Source organism: Ammospiza caudacuta, chromosome 13 (assembly GCF_027887145.1).
Source record: "Ammospiza caudacuta isolate bAmmCau1 chromosome 13, bAmmCau1.pri, whole genome shotgun sequence".
NCBI classification, from domain to species: Eukaryota; Metazoa; Chordata; class Aves; order Passeriformes; family Passerellidae; genus Ammospiza; species Ammospiza caudacuta.
The window spans coordinates 4,595,420-4,620,227 of NC_080605.1; positions in this window are offsets into that span (position 1 = coordinate 4,595,420).

Consider the following 24,808-nt stretch of genomic DNA (forward strand, 5'->3'; position numbering starts at 1 on the left):
ATGGATCAGTGTAAAGGGTGAGGAATTAAGATCATTAGAATAAGTAGAGCCTGAATTCCACATTTCCTCATTCACACAATTAAAGGATAGCACTGTAATACTCTTGAAAAAAAATTTCCTTTTCTTGTCCTTGCATATCTTTTTCAGACTTAATTTCATTATAGGAGGAGCTTTAGGTATGGGAGTATGATCTGAAAGGAAAGAGAGAATTGATTTCCTGTTCCTTTTGTTTTGAAAAAATTTAAGCTTGTTATTTAAGTGATCACTGAATTCCTTTAGAAGTATGACAAACTTCAGCAATTTACATCTATTTTACTAAATTACTGTGTCATTTAAAGCTCTTCACATTACTTGTTAAACACACAAAAATCCCCTCCTCTTGTAGATTCAGTCTATCATGGGCTAAAGGCATAACCAGAGTAATTACACATTACAGGATTGTAAGAGTATTCACATACAGCACATAACTTACAACAGCATCACTTCTTAGTGCCTGTGGGTGTTCAAAACTGAGTAAAATTTCTGCTCTGAAATAGTTCAGGATTCAGATATTTGATCTACATTATAGTAGAAAAACATTAATTTTCAAGTCATATAAAGGAAACACAAATGATACATGAAAAGTTTTTAATACATTATTTTAAAAATTTCATTATTATCTTAGCATACTCTATTTTTATTCAGCTCAAAGTATTAGGAAAGTAAAATCTCTACCTCAAATCTGTTACTTGTGGTGATTTGAGCAATATTTTTCTTTTGCATAGACTAAAAGTAAATAAATAATGCCTGGTTATTGTATAGCAGATATTTCAGCTGTGCACAATGAGCAGAAGTTGATTGTCATTACCCCTTTTATAGATGAAAAATCTTAATCCAGGAATCTGTTTGAACATCAGAAGGCACATTTATCTTCACAGCCTGGTTCTCCAGGAGCTGAGCTTTGTTGCTGATTACTTTGAGCTTTCAGGGAAGCTCTCAGTACCTTCTTGATTAGGTTTCCCCTTTGGTGGAAAACAGAGTTTATTGTTAAGAAATTTTGACATCTTTTGTCACGAGCATGAGAATGGAATTCTAATAAATTCTAAATAAATTTTGGGGAAATACGTACAAATTGCTGGTATTATGCAAACACTTAATCACTTTTTTCAGTGTCATGAGACATGAGGAAATTGGATGTAAAATCCACTAAGTTTTGGTTTTGGTGGCAGTGCCCAAACCCTGTTAAGAGCTGTTCAGTGCACAACAGACTGACATGCCAAATCTGGGGACTCTCAGCATTCCTGGCCTCAGTTTGTCAGGCAGGGTGAGTCCTGAGGAATCATCTGAAGCTGGATATCCCCACAGCATTTCTGAGAGACAGAGTCAGCATTTCTAGTGCTGGATTGTCACAGGCAGTGAGATTGGGCTGAGGGGAAGAGCTGCCTGTGTCACTGTCACAGTTTCCAAAGGCTGAAGCCCTGCCTTCAAGCTGATGTGCAAAGTGAGGGCAGAGTTTTGATTTTACTGCATTTGTAATTTTTCTTGATTAAAAGCCTTTTTCTACCAGTGCTTAATCAGTCACACCTTTTTAGCATTCTGTGACTATGCTTCTGGGAATTTTTAAATGTTCTGAAAGTCTTAATTTAGGCAGTGGATGTGCTCAGGTACATTGATCTGTGCTGAGGGTTGAGGGAAATCATTGTAGGAGTACCAGAAAGTGCAGGGAGATCACCAACAGTCTCCATTCATTTGCGTCACTCATCAAAAGACACCAGAGGACTGCGTAGGAATCTCCTTCAGCTCCAGTATCCATCCCTCAGGTGGAGTTTTCAGAAATGCAGCTCCTCAGAAATCAGTTCAATAATTATTTCTGCACATTGATTTAATTTCTCTATCAGCACACCGTCATTCTTGCAGGGAGCCTAACTGGCTTCCATTGCAAAATAGAAGATGAATAGGAATAGGTCAATGCTTGTCCAATCCATGTGATGAATATTTTGTTGAAGTCAGTTTATAATAGGGCAGAACAGAATTTCTCTCCTTTAGTGTATGGATTATGGTAAATAATTCACTTATTTGCCACTAAGATGTCCAGAGTATAAACAAAATTAGAAGTAGAAAGAAAAAGCTTGGCAGTATGTCAGAGATCAGCTAAGCAACCATACTCTTGAATTATTGATATGGCTTATGTAAAGATGGAACCTGGAAAATGGAAAAGAAAAGGCCATTATTTATTTATTCTACTGAAGAGTAGCACATGTAAGTGGAAATACAGGTGGGGTCAGAACTGTAGTTCTATCATCTTTTGTGTTTTAAAATAATTAAAAATTAAACTGACAAATCAAATTCATTGAATGTACTTAAAATTTATAAGAATATTCTTATAAATAAGAATATTTATAAATTTACAGTTAAAAATAAGAATAATTAATAAGAACTTCTCAGTTAAAAATTCTGATGAAGTTTCTGTAAATATCTCAATTACACTGATGGGGTCTTGAGGCATTGTGTTGGTTTTCTTTGTATACTGCCATAAACCAGAAAATGCAACTGCCATGCTGTCTGAACACTTTCTAAACATTTTTATTTTCATATAATGTATTAGTGCTTACTGTATTTTTCTCTCTAAAATACTGACGTTGTTGTGGAGAGTGGCTTTTTGTGGTTAAAGACTCTTGATGTGAATTTCTGCTGTGCTGAGGATCCAGAGCTGGACGCAGAGGTACCTCCAGGGTTGGGCACAGGGGCAGGATCCCCCTGACCTGCTGCCAGGGCTCTGCTGTCCCCAGGGCACTCTGCTGGCTCAGGGACAGCTCTGTGTCCCCAGCACCCCCAGCTCCTTCCCCCAGAGCTGCTCCAGCTGGTGCTGGGCTTGTTCCTGCCCAGGAGCAGGACCTGCATTTGCCTTGGTTGAACTCCAGATGTTTTTTCCCTGCCCATCTCCCAAAGCTGTTGAGGTCTCTGAAGGGCTTGGGGAGCCCTTGGGGATGAGCTACTCCTCCCACATTTGTGTCACCAGTGGATCTGCTGAGGAGATGTTGAGGTGTCAGTGGGTCTGGGGTCTGCAAAGAGACACGAACAGTTGTGGGTTGCTACAAGGTTGTTTATACATGAATACATCCTGCAATGGTATGAAAGGCAAAGAGTTCAAGGTGCTAAAGTCCATGCAAAAGCTTGCTGGCATGGAGTCCCAGGTTCCATTTAGGAACAGCAGCAGCAACAGTTGTTCCTTGGCCTAGAGTCTCATGTCCCAAGCAGCAGGGATGAGCCTGATGTTCTGAAAAGCAGCAGGCACCACAACCTCCTTCCTCCTTCTTTTCTTCTTGTGGTTTCTTCTTCCTTTTCTTCTTGTGGTTGCTGATGTGTTGATGTGGTGGTCAATGATGATGATGATCCTTGCACCCACTATGGGGCTTTTTATTTATAAAACATCCAACCAGCTAAAAATACGATTCTAAAACATTCTTTTTAGACCAATCTGAAATTGATTCTAATGTGCAAAGGTAGTACAAAAGTAGTGCTGGTTCTTACATCAAAACAACCTATGTAATATTATCTATTTACACAAATGTACTCTGTTTTCTTACTTAAAATTTACATGAATGGTTTATCTGTCTATGAGAATAGTTCTATCTATTTCTGCATGTAGTTTTATCTGTTTTACTTGAATAATTCTATCTATTCTAGTGCCAAGGTTCTGCTGTTTTTATGTCTAGGTCCAAGTTACTGAACTTAAAGCTAGGCCTTAGGGCCTTTGCTAGCTAATAGAGTTTCTTAAGGCACTTAAAATGTATCTCTACTTACTTAAGACTTACTTAAACCTACACTTCTAATTCATATCTATGTGGCTTAATATATCTTAATTTCTCTAAAGGCTTAAATTCAACTTCTGTATTTCTTTCTCTCTCTGAAGGATTCAGAGAGGCTTCTGACTCACATACTCCAACAAGGAGGCACCAAGACCTTCATCCCACCATTGATGAATAAGTTAAACAATGCTGGGACCATTATTGAACCTTGGGGGACACTATTAGTGACTGGTCTCTGAGCAGACCCTCTGGGATCTGCTGTTCAATATCGTTGCTAAGGCTGCAGATGAAGTTTTTTCTGTGTTTTTCCTCTGTGTGTGTATATATATATTTTTAAATATATTTTTACCCTTAAATAATGAAGGTGGGAGAGGAAGAACTTCAGGAGACAGGTTATGCTGTACAGCAAGATTTAAGTTTCCAGTGTGATCATTCTTCTGAGTAAACATTTGATATATTCTGTGGTTCATTCACTTCTAGATGTGACTGGATTGTCTGTGTGTTTCTGAGCCTAATAAGAGGTTGATGAAAAGATATTTTCACCATCTTCCCCTCAGGATGGAGTACTTTATGCCTTTTAGTGCAGAGGTCCTGTGTTTGACCCTTATTTCTGCTGACCTGCTTGGGTCTCATTATCTTCAGGAGTTTGTAAAGATAGGTGTTTCACTTGCTGAGTGGTAGGAAGAAGTCAGGCATACAAATAATCTAAATCAGGAGAGCTGTGCCCAGTGAAAATGACGATATTTGTGTCAGTGTGTGTGGATGTGACAGCCTGGTCAGAGAGCCAGAAGATGGGATTTGTTTGCTCACAGTAGACTTGTGAGACTTTTTAGGGAGTTGAGGAGAAACGATGATACCTTGTTAGTATAAACAACCTGCGGGTGGTGTTTTCCTGCTCTGTTTTTCTGTTCTTCTCAAGGACTGTTTGTGAGAAAGATGTTTTTTTAATTAGCCAATTAAGTAGAATGTTGCACCTATCTATAAAAGAAGAGAATTTTCGTATTAAAGCTGCTGTTGTGTAAACCAGCCTTCTGGTGAATCTGTGTCATTTCTTGCTCAATGGTGACAAGTATGTTACAGGTTTATACCATGTGGTTGAAAGAGAGTGTGTTTCTTACCCATATTTTAAAGAGAATTCTTCAGCTGCTGTTCTGTGAACAATAAAATCAGTAACACAATGGCTTATGACACAAAAAATACTGTGGTGTCAACTTCTCTTGTGCATCAGGGTTGGTTGTGTTTAAGAATTTTAGTTTCCTTACATATTTTCATCTTTTACTCCTTTTTTAATTAACAAAGCTAACTTTGTCCAAGTGCTTCATCAGAGATTTCTTTGGTATTTTCTTCTCCCTTCAACCTATCCCTCACATCAGCTTGTCCTGTGCAGAGACTATCAGCGATCATGATTTTTCTGTTCCCATTATTTATTTCAAAATGGTACATTAAATGTGCAATTCACATGTGTATACTTTGTATTTTCCTGTCCTTTTTGTCTTGTTGCTAAAGGGCTCTGCCAGCAGAAATATGACTGATAGATCCATGCACTGTTACTAATGGTGTGAATGTTACACTATTTTGTCAACAGAGCTCCATTGTTGAGAGCAATTTCTCTCACTGTGTCAATATAGATGCCGTGCTGTGTTGATATTAATGGATCTGCCAGGAAAGGCATTTAATTAATCAGTTCCCAGAGTAAACTCTGTCAACTTTAATTTCCTAGCTAACAGTAATGCTTGGACCAGCATGGTGGGTCAGTCAACAAATGCTGTAGTTAGTTAGATTCATGTTGGAAAAGCCTTGGTTCAGGACCTCAAAATGGTGCTGAGGTCAGCAATTTGTTTCTTTCTTTCTGTGACCGTGTTTCAGCAGTCTGACAGCTCTGACATTTGTACAAAGAAAGAAAAGAGTGATCTGCAGTGTTCCAGCAGGCCAGAGCAGCCTCTGCCACACTCTGGAGGAAAACTAGGAGTGCATTCAGCCACCTGTAGATCAGGGAGTTTTACTGTTCGGTGTAAAAGGACTGTTAATTGCAAATGAACTTTGTATATACCTAATCTGGGGGGTGTGTGTGTGGTAGCTACGTGCCTGTAAAGTATTTAAAATGCTTCTGCTTTCTTCTTGAAATTCTGAATTTACTAAATTTTGATCTCATCTATCAGGACAGCCAGGTTGGTGGAATGGCACAAAGATGATATTCATGTACACAGTCTTTATCATGCAAAGCATCTTATTTGTATTGTCAAATGAGGAAACTACCTCATTATTCAAGCATGCTTTATTTTGGCTGTCAAGTCTCCAGAAAATTAATATTTCTTGAGATAAAAATAGTATCTTAAATATTTGTCCTTCACATGTTTACCCTGACTCACAATGATATACATTTCAGTGTAATTTATACAAACACTAACTAGTCTTTTTAGACCCTTAGAATTTTAACATCCTGTCATTATCTGTTATATCTGGTTATTTACTCTTGGATACTGATGAATGGTTTTGCATTTTGTCTTTGTCATAGCTAACAGGACTTTTCTATTTGATTATCACTTGGTTTGGCATGGTAACATCTCAGCTCTGACCAAATTCCTGTGTGACTGGAAAGGGGAAAAAGGGTCTGGGACCTGATATGTTAATTTTATAATTTAAGATTTTTACTCTTTTTGAAGGCTATTTAATCCTATGGTAAAGAATACATCCTTTAGGCTTGCCTTTATGATTTCTTTTAGAAGTAAAAAAATCAGAATACCTGTCCTGTTAGAATTTAGTTGAAAACAAAACCCAAATTAACAAAAAATCTTCCCCTCCAAAAAACCAAATAATTTTTTAAGTCTTATTTGGCTATTTGTAGTATCAAAAGCCTTTTCCAGACAGTGCAGAGGGCAAATTCTCTTACAAGTGCAGCAGTGGGACATGCTCATGGAACCTGGGGTCATGACTGTTCTGCTAAAATCTACTATAAAGTACATTTTGCCCACCAAATGATGTAATAAATGAAATTCTCTTTCTCTTGGCTTCTATTCCCTCCAACAAGTACATTATTTATTGACAGGAAAACTGAGCTAAATGCATTTTATCTGCAGAATTACGGATGGGCATTGTTAAATTGCAGTGTTTTTTTAGCAAATTGAATTAAAGGGCTCGCCATCGTTTGTATTGATGGAAAGTAATAAGAACTTTAATAAAACTGCTTTGTTACCAGAGGAAAGTAAGGTATTTCCTGAAAAATGTGTTTTATTGACAGAAGAGAAATACGATCTTGGAGGAGAGTGCAGGTCAACAGAGTATTGTGCAAACCTTGAAAACTCTTTCTGGTGAAAAATTGCGCCTCTAATTCTACTTCCACTTGTTAAAGGACTGTGCTGGATGTGATGATTTCACCCAACAAAAGGAGTGCCACGCTCAGGTGACACTAATAGGTGTCATTCCCTCGAAGCCAGTGGAGCCAGGCTGGCTTAGAGTGGATAAATATTTGTCAAGTTGAGCTTATGAAGATCGAAAGTTTTGTATTTCTACAAAGCATATTCTTTTTTTGGAAGGTGAACGGCAATTTAGGAGACAAGGATGAAAATACTACATCGTGTCTGCCTCTGTGTGGTGTTAGTATTTTGTTGTGTAGCTTAGTTTAATTCACCTCTAATTCTGAACTAGGATGGTCTAATTATAACAACTTAAATGTTATTACACTAAAAATATATTGGATGACTATTTTCTCATATAATCCATTTTGAAGGTTTAAAATTGAATTCATATTTGCCCACTGTGTCTCAGCAAAGAGAGCACACTTTAGAATGGAATGAAAATCTCCAGCAGAAGTGCTGCACCACTATTACATTTTTCTTCAAATGCGTGTATCTAAGATATACATTCTCAGAACCATGAAAGGTGACTGTCCCAGTGTATTAGGTAGTGATCCAACTCATGTATTAAAATAACGGCACTGTTATAAAGTTGAACTAAGGTGGGTCATTTTGGTCTCCTAATCTTTTGATTGCAGTTCTTCTCATGCATCCTCGAAGTCCTTCAGGGACTTCATTGTTCTGCTTTCAGAAATGAGGACAAGTGTGTTATAAAAATCTTCAGCTGGAAATACTGCAAAGGAAACCCTGTTAATGTAATATGAAATGAAGATGAAGATAAGGTGATGGAGAGGAGTGTTGATGAATATACTATTGGGATTGAGTGCTTGTGAACTCAATATTTTTTGCATTCCTGTTTCTAATGTAGTTCAAATTTTCATTTTACAAGCGTCTGTGGAATTATAGAAGTTAAGCTTGAAGCATTAGAAGAATTGTTCTGGGGAACTGGTGGAAACATAGTTTTTCCAAGGAACATTGCAATCTAATCTCATCTCATCTGGGCAACCAAGTGGCTTGTTGAGTACAGTTTAGTAGCCCCTTCACCCTTTGCAGAACTGAGTAGACTTCATGTGCAATAGAATTCGTTGCAGATAAAGGTACTTAAGGGTGTGGACTGAATTACTGGATGTGAGAATTGAAAACAGTTAGTAGTCACTTCTGTGTTTAAAGTAACTTTAAATGTTTAAATTTTACAACCACCACTGGACAGTCTTCTCAGTTAGAAAGCAAGCTTTCCTTTGGAAGTAGCAAAAACATCTCCTTAATTTTCAGATATCCCAACAGATTAGATACTGCAGTATGTTCTGTTCTATTAATATATTTTATAATGCATTTAAGACTTGTTGTTAGGGCATGTGGGAAAAACCAATTGTAACAGGAAATGGGGATCAAAATGAAAATTCTACCAGGTACATCCAAAGTGTATTGCATGTTGTGAGCCCGCCAGTACAACAGCAGTGCCTTTGGCGTAAAGTGTTTAAGAATAAGGGGAAAAATCCTTGCAGAAGTGAAGCTGGGGAAAGGAGTGATAACATGCCAGGGGAGCAGCTCTGCAAAGCCCCAGGGCAGGGCAGGAGCTGCTCCAGGTGCTGGAGCTGAGATCCTCTGAGCCTGAGATGCAGGACCAGAGATCATCCCCTGCAGCCCTGGGGAACAGCATGGAGCAGAGATCATCCCCTGCAGCCCTGGGGAACAGCATGGAGCAGAGATCATCCCCTGCAGCCCTAGGCTCAGCATGGATCACAGATCCCCCTGCAGCCCTGGGGAACAGCAGGGACCAGAGATCATCCCCTGCAGCCCTGGGGAACAGCATGGATCACAGATCCCCCTGCAGCCCCCACACAGGAGCAGGGGGTGCCTGAAGGAGGCTCTGACCCTGGGATAAGGGCTCAAGTTGGAGAAGTTCATGTAGGATCACCTCCCATGGGAATGGCCCCACTGTGGAGCAGAGGAAGAGTGTGAGGACTCCTCCCCGTGAGCAGCAGAGATAACACGGGCTGAGCTTGCCACAGTCCCCATTCTCCATCCCCCTGTGCCACTGGAGGGGAAGAGGAGGCAGAGATACAGTTTGGACCCCTTCATAATAGGAGAGCTCTGGAGGGGTTGAAGCATGTCCAGGGCTGGGGAAGGGGCTGGAGCCCCACCAGGAGCTGGGAAGGGGCTGAGCCTGGAGCAAAGGAGGTTCAGGGGGCCCTTGTGGCTCTGCACAACTCCCTGCCAGGAGGGGACAGCCGGGGGGTTGGGCTCTATAATTCTACTGTGAGTTAATTAAATTACTTTCCACCTAGTTGAGTCTGTTTTCCTTGTGGCAGTAACTGGGGAGTGATCTCTCCCTATCATTATTTTGACTCATGAGGTTTTCGGTATATTTTCTCTCCCCATCCACCTGAGGAGGGCAGCAACACCTGGCTGGGCACTTAGCATTCAGCCAGAGTCAACCCACCATAAGGAAAGCTCCTAGAGAATTAAAATTTTGTTTTTATGTTTTCATAAAGTACTATGATACTGCAGAATGAGTCATATAATTGTTTTGTTATACTGGTTTTGTGAAAAGTCTACAGAAAGAAGTCAGAGTTGCATTTGGATGGTTCATATTATGAACCAATTAAATTGGGTGATTAGAAAGTGAGAATAAATTGGTTTGTTAATGTGTGTCTGTGGAGGGAATACTTTGCCTGTTGCAGTGGACATCCAAACAGCTACCCAAAACCTACAAGCTTTAATACATAACAGCTTTCCAAATGACTTGCTCAGTGCTGTGTCAATGCCACAGTGGTAATGATGCCTCATGCTGCTCCTAAGCAGTGGTTAAAGCCAGTATTTAAATGACCATATTGAGTGCTACTGAAAATCAGCATCCTGTGGGTGGCAGTTCCAAAAGCTCTCAGTGCACCAAAGCCTTCAGCAGCACTCACCCTCTGCAGGACCAGCTCTTACCTTCTGCTCAGAATGGGAAATTAGTGTGGCTATAAACCTTTAATCTCCTTTCATTCCTTAGAAATAAAAACACAAAGCCACAACAATTAAAAGTAGAAGTGGCTGAAAGCCATTATTATGCAAATCCCCTTAGGTGTCCTGTTAAAATTTACTTAAAGACTACCAGAAGTGGGGAGAGAGAGGATTCCAGGAAGAACCCAGAAAGGATTTCCTTGGCCAGTAGCCATGACTGAGTTGAGACAGGAACCAGCTGTGCTGCTGGGCTGCAGCTGGAATAGGAAGGAGAACAAGGAAGAGGGGACAGGTGGCAATGGAGGATGTTGGACAGAGCTTTTTCACAAGAAGGAATGAAGAGAGGGATACGTAGAAGTCTAGAGAAGGGCATGTAATGGCAGGAACAAATGGAAAACAAAAGGAAAAAAATCTGAATCATGCAGAATTTTTTTAAAAGGCAAAAAAGCAAAGGAACAAGAGAATTGTATAAGTACTATAGCTTCAAATATACCTCAATGTAAAGAGGAAAATGTAAAGATAATTTAATTGGAATTATTGGTGAATTGAGTTAAAAGTGATTAAAATTAGGCCTATAAATGACACTGAACTTGGGTATTGGGTTTTTGGGGGCTTTTTTTCCTCGTTATCTATCTAAAGCTATCCAAAACTCAGCTCCTGCTCCATGGAGTACCATGGATCAGGATTCCAGTCTATTGGTACACTCTCTGTATCCCTTTATATATACTTAGCCTCTACTCTCCAAATAATTTTTATCATTGAATTTTCCTTCTGCAAGACAGGTGCAGATCTATGTAAGATGTAAATTAAAAGTGCCATTCTCCTGCTTTTCGTGCTGTTTTGCAATTGTGTGAGTGGTGTGTATGAGCAGTGGGAGCAATAATTACATGGAAAGCTAAAATAATGAGGAACCTGAATTATGAAATTCATCCTTTGCAGAAGGCTCTTGGACCATGGTCCAGGCAAGCAGTCAAATGATTGGAAGGAAAGATCCTTGTATCACAGAACAGAGGTTGAGAAATGAGGAGTAGTAAGAAGCAGGTTTGTTTTGATAGAAGTGGAGTTGTTAAAGGCTGTATTTATCATGTTGTCATTGTCGTGTTTGTTGATATGATAGCACATGGGCCTGTCCTTTCATTTGTTATAGAAAATGATCCTGAGTTCATGATTCTGTGTCTGCCTTGCTCCTAGTGTTGCTCTGATTTTTTTTTAAGATTTTCTAAGCTTTCTGATGTTTACATTCTTGTAGTAAACATTATCACACACTTTCTGTAAATAACTCATTGTTTTGCATTCTTTTATAGAAGAGGAGAAACTTGATGGACTGTTAGTTTGTCCAGTGTCATTGGAAAGGTGGCACTTTTACCTTCCAATCCACTGTCATTTTTAGAAAACTATAAATGTTTGCACTAGAAAATAAACTTCTCTTTTCTTCACCTTGAGAGCAGTGGTGTGTGTGTGCTTGTCTTCTTTCATGTCTTGTAGTGACATTCCTAGGCCTGACATTTCCAGCAATGCTCTTGAGCATGTGTGGTAGATCCATCTGCCATGGAAATTCTTGCCAGTCTTTCCCTTGTTCAGGTCTAGGCATCATTTTGCCATGGTTTGAGATTCTGCACAAGAACAGCTTTCACAACTGTTCTCCAGATCCTGAGATACTGGTAGGACTCCTGGCCTATCACAGAGTACTTGAATATTCTCATATCAGAGTGTTCTGGTTTGAAAGCAAAACCAGAAAGTGAGAGACTCTAAGTCAGAAACACAATTTACTTGGAAAAGGGAAAAGAAAACCAAAATACATGCAATAATAAAAAAAGAAGAACCACTGACAGAGTCAGAATACAACCTGACACCCTGTTGGTCAGGGTGTTGGTAGCAGTCCAGTTGGATTGGTGGCTGCTGTTCTCCTGGAGTGGCAGACGTGGTTCTGGTGGAGCAGTGATCCTGTAGAAAGAGTGTAGTCTTCCTCTGAAGATCCAGTGGAAAAGACAGCCATTCCTCTGGGAATCCAGTGGAAAGACTGTTCTGTCCCAAACCCCAGATTATATCCAGGTGGGGATGCTTAGCTCCTCCCCTCTGGGCAGAGCATTTCACAATGAGCTGGTATCATTCTGTGAGTCATGTGGTGGGTCCATTAAACAGAGATGGCTCCCAAAAGAGGTTATCTCTGAGCCATGCAGAAAGGCATTGATGGAGATAAGGAAAAAACAATGCCCCTCCTGGTTCCAACAGCTCTTGAGGATAGGAATAGAATACATCTTTATATTGTAACCTAGGACACAGAGCTAATAGATATTCCTGCATAAGTGTCTCCTTCATGGTGGTAAAATGAATGAAACATTTTTTGAAACATTAAATCTGAAAATTTGAGTGCTTTGCTAGTGTTCTTTTTATTGCAAGGTAGCCCATTTTCATCTTCATAAAATTAAATGCTTACATGTACCATATAATTAAATTTAGGTCTAGCAGAGGATTTGATCTGTGAGTTTATTAACTTTTGGCTGCATTACTATTTAATTGCTTTGGAAATTTTATCAGACTAAGATGTGTCTAGGACACATTTATCAATGAAAAAAATTGAAAATGTTGATATAAGAGGAATGGTAAAATTTAAACCCCAGATAAGCTCTATGCTTCACAGTAAATTACAGAGGGAGGGGGAACATGAGTCTGCCTCCATTTCTGCTATTAAATCCTAACCACTATTTCCAAAATGTCGGAAGTAGAAGAACCATAATTTTGTTTTGTTGCCCAAGATTTTTACAACATAATGCTGAGGGAAGTCCTATTCAATTTTTTTTTTACATAAAACTAGAAACTTGATGGTTTTGACAGGAATAAATTTAATTAAATATAAATATTAAGAAACAAAAGTCTAAAATTATGCAATATTACTAAATGTACTTTCTAAATTTATGTTCTGTGTATCACATGGTGCCCTGGGATTCTTTCATCTTCTTTTTCCTTTGGTGATGTTTTCTAAGCTGCTATGAATGAACTTGGTCTTTTTTTTTATTTTGAAGTTATTCTTTCACTGATCTATTTTGCTTCCACTAAAATTGTTGTACCCTGGCAAGCATTTTCCTACACAGATCTGGAATTGCTTTTGAAATGTCCAATCTGCATGAGTTTCCCCTTGGCAATAGTGGGGTTCTTGATCAAAATTTTGATCAAGCCTCACCACAATCTTGCATCATTCAGTCCTCGTAGTGGTGTCTTTAAGGTTGGAAACCTTAGCAAACTTTCCAGGTGTGCAGTAGAGCAAATAACAGCCATGATAATCACATGGAGCAAGTTTTCATAGACAAATAAATAGATATATAACTTACCAATTCTCAAGCACATCTCAGAGTGTGTGCACACTTCTGCATGTGCTCAGGAGACCTCACAAGGGAGCTGCTAGACACCATTTGAGGTACCCCTACACATGATACAGTGTAATACAATGATTTCCACATAAAAATTATTTAGTTCTCATAGGAACACTGACATGAACTTCTTACTGTATTTACATCTTCGTTTCTTGATATTCTCTTTCAATTTTTTTTTTTAATCCTTCTAATGCTGTAAACCTTTTAGCTCTCAACCATCTTGAGGCTGATACCTGTGAGGTGCTCTGGGATGCCTTGGTAGATGATGAGTCTTTAGAAGAAGTGAAAGTTGTTATGATTGTTGTCCTGTTTCTGATGTAGAGCTTATCTGCCCCCATTATGAAGCCACATACAGAACTCTACTGTTAAGATTATGACAGACTTTCTATTGTAAACCTCATTTTTAGACTTATAGCATGAGTAAGAATATATTTTTGAGTGCTGATTCACTTTATGGGGATTTTTGGAGTTTTGAATGAGTTAGAGATGGGACACCTGAGGGCTGTTTTTGATGATTCAGTTTATTTTTCTTATCTTCTACGTAGGCAGGAGGGGTGAGTTAGGCTCACATTTCACCACATGGTTCAAAAGGTCACAAGACCTTTAGTTACAGGACGTTTTATTGACCAATAAAACACTGCCAACAAGGATAATTATGTTTTTGACCCCATCCTTAAATATTTCATTTTATGGCTTCGTGCTACAGTGTGAGCTTTCTTAGCCAATCATGTTATAACACATAAACCTACAGTGCTGCATTCTAAACTCCTTGTTCACCTTTGTAACTAGTTTAATTTTTTCCATATCTAAAACTCTAAAACTTTAAAGTTTCCTTAACTTAATGTGTTTCTGCTTTAAACTATAAATCCACATTCTTGCTTCTGTCACCTAAGTTTGGAAGCCATCTCCAAGGTCTCAGATCAAATCTTGTGTTTAATTCTAAGCTTTGCCATACAGGCCCAAAGTTCTGAGAGTTCCTTGCATTTCAGATTCCACCAGTACTCCCGTATTCTTCATATACTGCAAGCAAAACAGCAGAAAATAACAACTATTTGTTTTCAAACTGGATTTTTTGCCTTACAGTAAATCATTATATTTAGTATGTTATAATTCAGTAGATGTATTTGCCTAAGTCTCAAGTAGTTATCTCTTGGGTTGCTGCCAAAGGTTTTTAAGGATAGGAAGGGGCTGTATTTCCAGAAACTGTTTGTTGGGATTTTTAAAATAAGAACATGAAAAGAAGATATTGGAATATAATTCAGCTGTAACCTAACTCAAAATAGTGACATTTTGGAATATGTCACTATTTTGGAATATAGAGAGAGTTACAACTCTCTCTATATATACATACTAAAAAAACCTATAGAAATGTGTATATATATATATATATATATACCACAGAACTATATAGATATATATGTATATAATTATATATATATAAACTATAGAACTATATATATAACTCTATTCCAAATTTCAAAATGTCACTATTTTGAATTAAGTTAGAGGTGAATTATATTCCACTATTTTCTTTTCACATTCTTATTTAAACAACTTAAAAAATTGTTATATATCAAACTTAAAAACTATATAAATATATAAATATATGTATATATGAAAATATGTACTTGCTGCTATTTCTACAGAGCTAATGTAGCTAACCTTGATATGGAGAAAAGTCATGTATGGTCTGGGAAAGCTGTCTTAAAAATATGTATGACTTAATTTCCATGATAATATTACTTTAATTAATAACTTAAAAGTGATGTGGTCAAGTGTGCAAATGTTTCAAAATTATAAGTATCATATAGCTCCCTACCATTTAGGTTCTTGAATTTGAAATTTAGGCAATGAAAATATTTGAACTTTGAGGTGAATCTGAGCTTGAAATTATTCAATGTATGTGGCATAATTTCTGAGTGACATAATCATAAAGCAATGTGGATCAGCTCAGTCAGGAAAAGGTCAGCTTAATCAGCATTTGTGGGTTTAAATCTCCTGAAGTATATTTTTTTCACATGTAGTCTGTCTTCAAAGTGCCAGTCAGCTCATACCTTGTGCCCAGGTGAGCTCAGGTTAGCTCCAAACCCTTTGCACATCACATCTGTTTGGAAGTCTGAGCCTGCAGACTTTGGAATTAAATGCAGTGCCATTACCTTACATATGATTTCAGATACTTTTTAAAAAAACTGTTAAATTTTAAATGCCTTGCATGATAAATATTAATCTTTTTATTAAATACATTTTACTTTATATTTGGCTACAAGCTGTACTTGTAAAAAGACTGTACTTCCAGCACTGTGAGAGAGACACACATTAGGATATTTCATTCCTTGGAGAAATAGATTTATATTCTATTATAATGTTAACTGATTTTGTCTGTATTATAGTTCTGTCTTTATAGCATTGCTTTTTAGCCAATACACTGTGAATTATCTCACACTCATTCTTCTCTCTTAACAGCCACACTGCTGATAAAAACCTTAAAAGTTACTTTGATATCTCTTTTGCCCAATGGCAAAGCTCAGCTGTACTCACTGTCGTTCCTGAACAGAAGTTTAAACGTTACTCCATTAAAAGATTTCTCTTTATAGGGACTAGGAAAACCTCCCAAGGAGTGCATATCATCAATTCCAATAATTTTTGATCTTATTGTTAAAAAAATATGAACATTTTTGGAAGCAAAATCCCCTATTTCACTTCCATGTGGCAAGAATCTTTTAACATGAGTAATACATTTTCTTGGAATAAGCCAAACTTCTTCAAACTCCAGCTCTGGGACCAGCCCAGGAGGGACCTGGAGCTGCCCAGAGAGCCCAGAGGAGGCTCCAGGATGGGCAGAGGGATGGAGCAGCTCTGCTGGGAGGAAAGGCTGGCACAGCTGCCATTGCTCACCTGCACAGGAGAAGCTTTGGCTGAGCTCAGGGTGGCCTTGCAGGGCCTGAAGGAGCTGCAGGAAAGATGGAGAGAGACAATTGCCAAGGGCTGGAGGGACAGGAGCCAGGGAATGGCTGCCAGTGCCAGAGGGCAGGGCTGGCTGGGATCTTGGTGTGAGAGATGAGTTATGTGATGATTGACTCTCACAATTAACAGGCAAATAGCATGTAAGGATTTTAGGAAATAAGTGCTGTTACTTAATCACTCTTTACAAGCTTCCTTAGTGATAATCTTCCTTAGGGTATATTATGGTTCCTTCAAACATGTAAAGTTCTCACCTCCTGATGAGCAGTTGAAATGGTGTAAAGTTGTGGTTTAGAGTACTGAAAAATAGAAGAACTTATTAATGATGGAGTTTTGTGGTCTGGAAAGGGAATGATCTAGGATAGGCTGCATTGCAGGCTTTAGGTGATAATTTGTTTTGGTTGATTCCCACATGTCTCCAGTCAAACTCTCCAAAAGGCAGAGTTTTAAACAGGACAGGATGGAGAATCTTTCTGTTTCAATTCATTCAGTCATCTGTTACCATGATACATTTTTCTATGAATTGTAATTTTTGAATTATGTCTTTAATGTGGGATTTAAATTCTGTTTTAGCTTCAAAAATTAGGCCATTTTAAGGTGTCCAGATCTGAACAATCCCAACACTCTGCAAGTTGTGTAGTCTGAAAATTAATGTTTTAGCTGAATATATATTCAACTCTAGCTGTGTGATATCTCATTTAGAATTATTTGGTTTAGTACCATTAAAGTCTTCATGTTTTCCAAGCTAGTTATACAGCAACAGTGTATAAGCCATGCAATTTATCAATATTTATTCATTATCCAAATGGCAGACTACTTGTCATAATTAATTATTGAAGTAATAAATAGTCTTATTAATAAAAATGGATGACAAGAACAGAATGATTTCCTTGATAAAGACTGATGACAGATTCTAGTATCTGACACGACACCCAGAGCACTGTGCAGATTGAATCTAAAGCCTCCTGCATGGATAATAAATTGTTATTTCAGAGAATAAAATGATTGATACATTTGCTTTGTGTGGAAAAAGCACCTGGGAAAAGGTTCTACTCCCTAAGTTATTTAGGCAGACCATGGTGAAATTTTCTTTCCTTGTGACAAATTTAACTTTCCAAGGAAGTGACAGCTCTTTGGCAGGGAGAGAGAGGAATTGATGCCTGCTTGGGGTCCTTGACCTACAGATTCTCCTCGAAGTCACATTCATTTGGAAATCTCCTGGCACTGCTCCTTTGGCAGCACACAGAGGAGGGGCTGTGGCAGAGGCTGCTGGGACAAATGAAGCCTGGCACACATTTTGGGGACACTTTGCTGTTATTGCTGCATGGCTGAGGTGGCCTCTTGTGGGGGTCCCAGTTGTGGGTTTCTCTGGGTCTGGATTGAAGGCACTACAATTGAAGGTAGTTCATGTTCACGCTCAGGTGTTCATTATTTATCAGTAAAACAGTCTCACTACTGTGAGTTCAGCAGCTTTTCATTAGAAGGCACAAAATGGCCAACAGTCTCTTGTTACAAGGTCTTTTAAGACCAAACTCTCCAACTAAGAACTGACACCTGGATTATTTTCCCTTTTAACCCAATAACTGATCCCACGGAGCCCCCAGTGGGGACTTTTCTGTCCAATTTCAAAATGCCACCCAAACCCATGGAGAAGAAGGAAGAAGCAGCATGAAGAAGAAACCCAGGATGACACCCTGTGCCCTCCATCTTGCTGCCATCCACAACACACTAAAAATCCCAAAACCTCAATTTCTCACCCAGTGACACACCTACACTGCTCTCTATAATCTATTTCACACTTTTGTGGATTCCAGTCTGTCTTGAAGTCTGGGAAACTTTCTCCAGAGTGAGGGTCAAAGTCAGTGCTGCCCTGGGGGTCAGGGCACCCCAGAGCAGACACAGAAATATTCCCTGTGTGCCCTGGGTTTGCACAGCCTCTGCTTCAAACTCGTTGTGGTTTTTCCCTTGGTTGGAGCTTACCTTGGTGCTTTGGTGACAAAGCAGCCCCAGAGGCTGAGCAGTGTTTGTTGGCTTGGAAATGGCTGGGCAGGGGAAAGGAAGGGCTTTCGCACAGAATAAGAGATTAATAAACAAAACCAAACCAACAAAAAAACCCCAAACCAAACAGAAACCAAAAAAACCCCACCCCAAACAAAAAAACAAGAAAACAAACCCCACCAAAAGAGAAAACAAATTCCCAAAAAAACCCCCAAACCCAATGAAAGCGATAAAAAACCCACCCCAAAAAACCAAGCAAACCTGAAACAGACACAAAAAACCAACAAAACAATCTCAAACTAAACCATATCTCTGGAAATGTTTTATTCATAACCAGTATTTATTGAAGATTAAATCTAAACATTACATTTCAAAAACTTTCTGAAGGAAGATATATGCATACCATAAAATGCCTGGCATTTGGTTTGCTTAGCTTAGAGAAAATAGTATCTTTTGTTGTCTTTGGTGTACCTTTTCCCATTTTTCTGTATTTTACTTGAACTTAAGGGAATTTCATATATATAAAAATTCTGACATTTGCAATGGACTGTGACATGGAAGTCCTATATAATTTTCTCTTAATTACTTTCTTAATAGCCTATTTAATGTAGTCTATAAAATCAGTCTTACCATCAACAAAGTCATGATATGGAGATTTATAACAGTTCTGAGTCTTGTTCAGTTGCTGAGCCTGAGATCAACAATATTATAAAGAAACAGTAGTAGAATGTGCTATCCTCCTGACTGTCCATCTAATTAATTTATGATTTTTATGCTGTAATCTGCACTTTGCACTAATTCTGACTCATGCTTCTATAATCATGCATAAAATGTAGTTGCACTTCTGCTGGAATTTTGGCTTTAGGCCAAACAGATGAGTAAAGCACCAAGAAATTACTCTGTGTAGTAAGACATGAAAAAGAAATCATTAATGTCAGGTTAGACACACTGCTCTCTGGAACTGACTTTGCATCTGACCCACTGATTTGCTGCCTAGTTGCATATAATTATTCTGAGAATGGCAATGTTTTTCTGGCTCATTGATGATGGATATGCCAAGCCAAATCCTATCACAGTCAGCTGCATCCAGTCTTTAAGTGACAAGTCATCCATCTGGAAGGACTCAGATGATGGTCAGAAGTGATACAAGAATAAACATGGCAGAACTTTACATCTGTTTAATATCAATTACTTTTTCAACAACAAGTGGAAGGGAGTAGGGGAGAACTGACTACTTTTAAAACTGCTCCCTAATGTGGATGATGAATAACATAACCACACAATAAATTCTAATAGTGAATTGCAATTTTGGCAGTTACATGCTATATGCATCATGACAACAGTTCTGTAGGAATTTTATGCTTTTCAAAGTGATAAAAGTTCAAATTCAGGTGATCAGCTTCAAAGGAATTCTGTCAAAATTGTCTACCTCTGCAGAGCAATAGCTGTAACATAAAAGGCAGCTAAGGGCAATGAGGATTTTGTTAGGCATACACCTGGGAGTGGAAAGATGTGATATTGTTTTATCTTAACTCCACACCTGAAACCACAGAGTTCAGAGCTGGACATTGTTTGGTTTGACTGATACTAGAATGAAAGATCTTCAGGGTCCTAATGCAGTTATTCTTGTCTTCACACCCAAATAACTTTGGCAGCAGGGTGGGTGAACATTTATTTCCCCTGCAGAGAATTGCCCAGTTGAGCACATGGAGAGTTCAGTGTAGAATTTCTGTACCTTAGAGGGTTGGCTTTGTTTTATTACTTGGTTTGGTTTGTATACCAGCAATTCAAAGTGAAATCTAGATGTCTTTTCAGTCTTTGTGTTTCTAAAACCTTTTTCAGTAAGATATTGCTTGCATTTAATAATGAAAGCTATTTAGAATTCTGTTGGGTTTAGCTGCAGTAAATTGTATAGCATTCTTCCAAAAGAGACAATCAAATAGTTTTAACTTTTCAACAAAGAATCAAAGGAAAAGGAGCAGAATTACATGATGCTGAAGTGAAGCATGCTGCAGAAATCAAGCTGAAGAAGCTGATGAGAACTTATTAATATCTGCTCTAAAGTCTGAACATCTCAAAGAATTCCATTTAATATGAAACCATCCATCACCTGATTGTTGTTTAGCAGGTGAGAGGAAATCCAGGAAATTGCCAGAATTCATTTTTCTGTATAGGATTAAAACCAGCAGAAGTTTAAAAATGCCTTAGGAGCAATAAGAGACTGAGAATGAAGTGATGATCAGGCAGGTAACAGGTGGCCTCATGCAGGGCTGTCCAGATTGGTTTAAATGCTGTAAGAGAAGTTTGTTGTGAGTCAGCTCACAGCATCATGAATATAGAAGAGCTAAATACCCTCATTTGGAGCCCTTTTAGAAAGCTCTCCCTGTAAATTTTGTTTATACAGTTTCAACATGCACTCAGATGAAACACCCTATTTTCATGTTTTTAAAGTAAATTACCCTGAATAGAAGGAAGATGATTTGCAATGCAATTAGGCTAAAGTGAAATCCAAGTTTCATACAAAGGTCAAGTTATCCTCTAGTTCATAATTTACAAAGTTTTTACCTTTTCTATCAGTCTATAGCCTTTGAAGTGCTGTTTCATATTAAGACTGATGCAATTATGCAGAGCTTTACTTGTTAATAGCACCAGTGGGAATGAGGGATTCATTTTTCCTGGATTGTATGACACTGCTTTTGCAAACCACAGACACAGAATTTTTCAAATGGTACAGTTCTGTGTCTGTTGACAAATGTATCCATCTAACAGACAGACATGAATCACACAGTGGCATGCTTGGAAAAACTGGACAGAAGCTGCTTCTTAAATTTCTTCAGACAGTGCTTGAGAAGGTGGAGGCATCTCTTGTACTGATTAAAAGAGGGAGAGTTACACTATATGTAAATTAAAACATGCTCGTGCTCTTTTTCTTGTATATCCACAAAAGATTCCATTTTGCAATTACTCAGATTTTTGAATCTTGCTCTGTTATTATGCAGCTGCAGAGCAGCTGAATATGAACTAAATGAGCATAGTGGAGTCCTGCATCTTGCTTTAGCCTTGAATTTTCAACCTTTTCTCCCTTCCCACCATCATCTGTACTCCAAGATGCTTCTGTGGTGCTTCCTCTGCTTGCTACCTAAGAGCAGATGAAATGCTGTGTACATATTGAATGATCCACAAAGAAAACTACCTGCATTTTTAAAATCCTTTTTACAGAAGGATGAAATTTAGTATTTGTATAGTTAATCAGTTTGGGTTGTTAAAGAATTTAGAGGGCTAAATTATTGATTGGCTTGTGCTTTCTGGATAGCTACTGAGTGATTTGTCTTGGTAGATATCAGTCTGGCATAGTTCTTGTTCCACAAATTCAGGATCTAGGAGGACCAGACCTCCTCACATTATTTTGAGCATTAAAAAATCCTGTATTCATGGAGTTCAGCCTGAGTTTAGGAGCAGGGCTTAAGTGCATTTGACACATCCAACTAAATTTCCTGCTGGTTTTTATTTTTGAGGCTTTTTTGCTGTTGGTTTTTTGTTTGGGATTTTTGGGAGACAAATAAAAATTTAAGCCTGTGTTATATGACTGTATTAATATGACATGGGAACCTTCTTCCCCAATTCATAAATACACCTTATAGCTCTTGATCATGACAACTGATCCAAAGACATTTTCCACAGCTAATCATGAATTCATCCATGGTTGAAATCCTCCAAAGTAGAAATGTTATCATCACTTGCATACATCTTTCATACTTTAAAAATAATAATTAAATGAAATTAGTTGAACGCTCACTTTTTTCATTTTGAAGTGTGGCTGGGTAGGTACAATCTGATTTCCTTAATTATTCTACAAATTCAGAGTAATATAGGAAGACTGCTGTAATATTTTTTATCCTCAGGGATATTTAGTTCTTCTAAAGCAATTTAAGCAGGAGAGCGTTATTGCTCTGTCACAGTGTAGTTATGTCCAGAATTATGAGCACAAAGAATTACACTCACAAAAAAGTTCCTCTGCACAGCAGCCAACGCCAGTTTTTTCAAAAATATTGTGTCATAGTTTACAGCTGGAAAAAACTTTTTGGAATTACAGTAAATAGCATAAATCCAAAGTGAATTCAGATGATGGCTCTGGAATTAATCCTGAATTCTTGTAAAATCTTGCATTGGCTTGTGCTGAAAGGCCATGATGTTATCATTGCAGGTGGAGTTCTCACATGCAGCAGTCAATTATCCAGTCATTGGTTAATTAGTGACTAACAGGAACAATTAGCTAGTAAATGCTTGGCACTTTTGGAGAGAGTTTCTTAAAGGTACTCTGGCTTCAGCCAGCACATCAGATTAAACTCCGAAGTTCCATGGGTGATCTGTCTCTGCATTGCATAATTTAAAGAGAATAATTTTTATCCTCGTTCCTTAGTCCCTGGTGCATAATGGAATCAGACTTTTACCACCATTCAGTGTGGGTATTTGAATCTAGGCTTTTTCTTAGTGACCATTAAGAGAGATGATGCAGCTGGTTTAATGAGAAAATAGGATTTTATTCCACTTCATGCATCAACAACTCAATTGTTACCTAAATGCAATTACAAAGTAGTGTAGCCCAGTTTGGTTGGGTATGAAATACCCACAGCTTTTACTCACTGCCTGGAAAATTAAATAACTACTGCTGAAAACAAGGGCATTTGTTAATGTAGAGAGTGTTAATTAAAGCACTACAAAAAGCATTGCTTGACTTCTGTGAATGCATGGTCAAGTCTTCCACACTTCTTGTTATTCAGGTGTTATTGGTCATATTTGTAAGTGACAGTGGAGATAGGAGGTACTGATAAGTGATTTTTAGTGTCAGGTTTGTTTTTCTTTTTAAAGAAGGAGCAAACCAACATGGGGAATAAAAATGGGAATGCCTTTCAAATTTACTTCTGGATGCTTGTTAAGTACAGACACAAAAGGTAATAGTGGAGCACAGCAAGTTAAAACCACTTACAGAGAAACATAATGTCAAAGATTAATTTATGTAGTTTTGTGTATATTTATACATTAAAACCAGTAGGAAATGCTGAAATTGTGGGAGTGTGGATGATACTGTGTTTAAGAAATCTGAGCCTGAGTGTCAAATAACTATATGACTATTCAAATTACATGTGTGCAATTATAACTGATATGTTTAAAATTATTATTTTGAGTACCTTATTTACCACTTATCAGCTGCCAGTTTAAAAACAGTGGGGACAAATTGATCAGCTGTTTAACCATGTGAACTCAAGTGTTTTCCACCAGCTCTGCTTTTGCTTTGGAGCTGAACTGGGTACAGAACAGAACAGTTTGTAGTAGATCTGATCAGATTTGCACAAGAACATACATTCCTGTAATCAATTACTTTATGGCCAATTGAATTATTTTCTAAATCACCCATTTATTTAAAGATTTTTATGAAATTAAATGCCAGTGATGTCCTTTTGTATGTGTACCATATCCAGGGCACCAAACCCTCTATAATCACTATTTATAAATGAAAGTGCAAGCTATATTATTAAATCTTAATCTCTTGCATCGATCAAATGTTCCCCAAATCCTGGCTTTGTGGTTTTCATTTTGTTTTAAATGCATTGTTGCTAATGTTTATATGATATTAATGCTTTGAAGGGACAGGGAAGCTGGGGAATTCTGCTTACTGCAAAAGGTTAAATGGTTTTTTGAAATAATTCATTAAAACTGAAAGAATACTTTAAAATTCTCAAATCTGAATGCATTTAATATTTTAAATTGCTTTTAACAAGAATGGTCTGCACATCTGTGTCAGCCACCACTTACCTAAATGCTGCGTTTGACTGAGGGTTATATTAGACTTTAGAGTTAACATGGATTTGCTTATTGCCATGGTCAGTGGGATTTGGAATGACAATTTATTATAGTGCATCATGCTTTATTTATAATTCACAAATGGCTTAGAGATTTAGACTTTTGTTATTTTGTTCCTAAATCCTCTCTTCATTGTCGGTGTCGGTATCCATTAGATTGGATTGCCAATAGAAGCTGGCAGGGACATAGAACCACCCTTGTCCAAAGGGAACCCTGGCAGAGCTGGGCGCTGAGCAGCTCTCTAGGAAGCCATTCCATGCCTCACCATCCTAATATTCAGTGTAAATCTCCCTGTGCAGCTCTGAGCTGTTCCCTGTGTCCTGCCACCATGCACAGGCTGGGAGAGGCTGGAGGGGCTGCTCTGGTGGCACCTCCCTGCTCCAGCAGGGCCATCCCAGAGCCCAGGGCACAGCAGCGTGTCCAGAGGGTGTGCAGTCTTCATGTCTTTTTGCCAAAGTTAGGATTAAATAGTGAGATGGTATTTCTTGTTTGGACTCAGGTGTTTATTAGTTCTTGTCTATGTTGC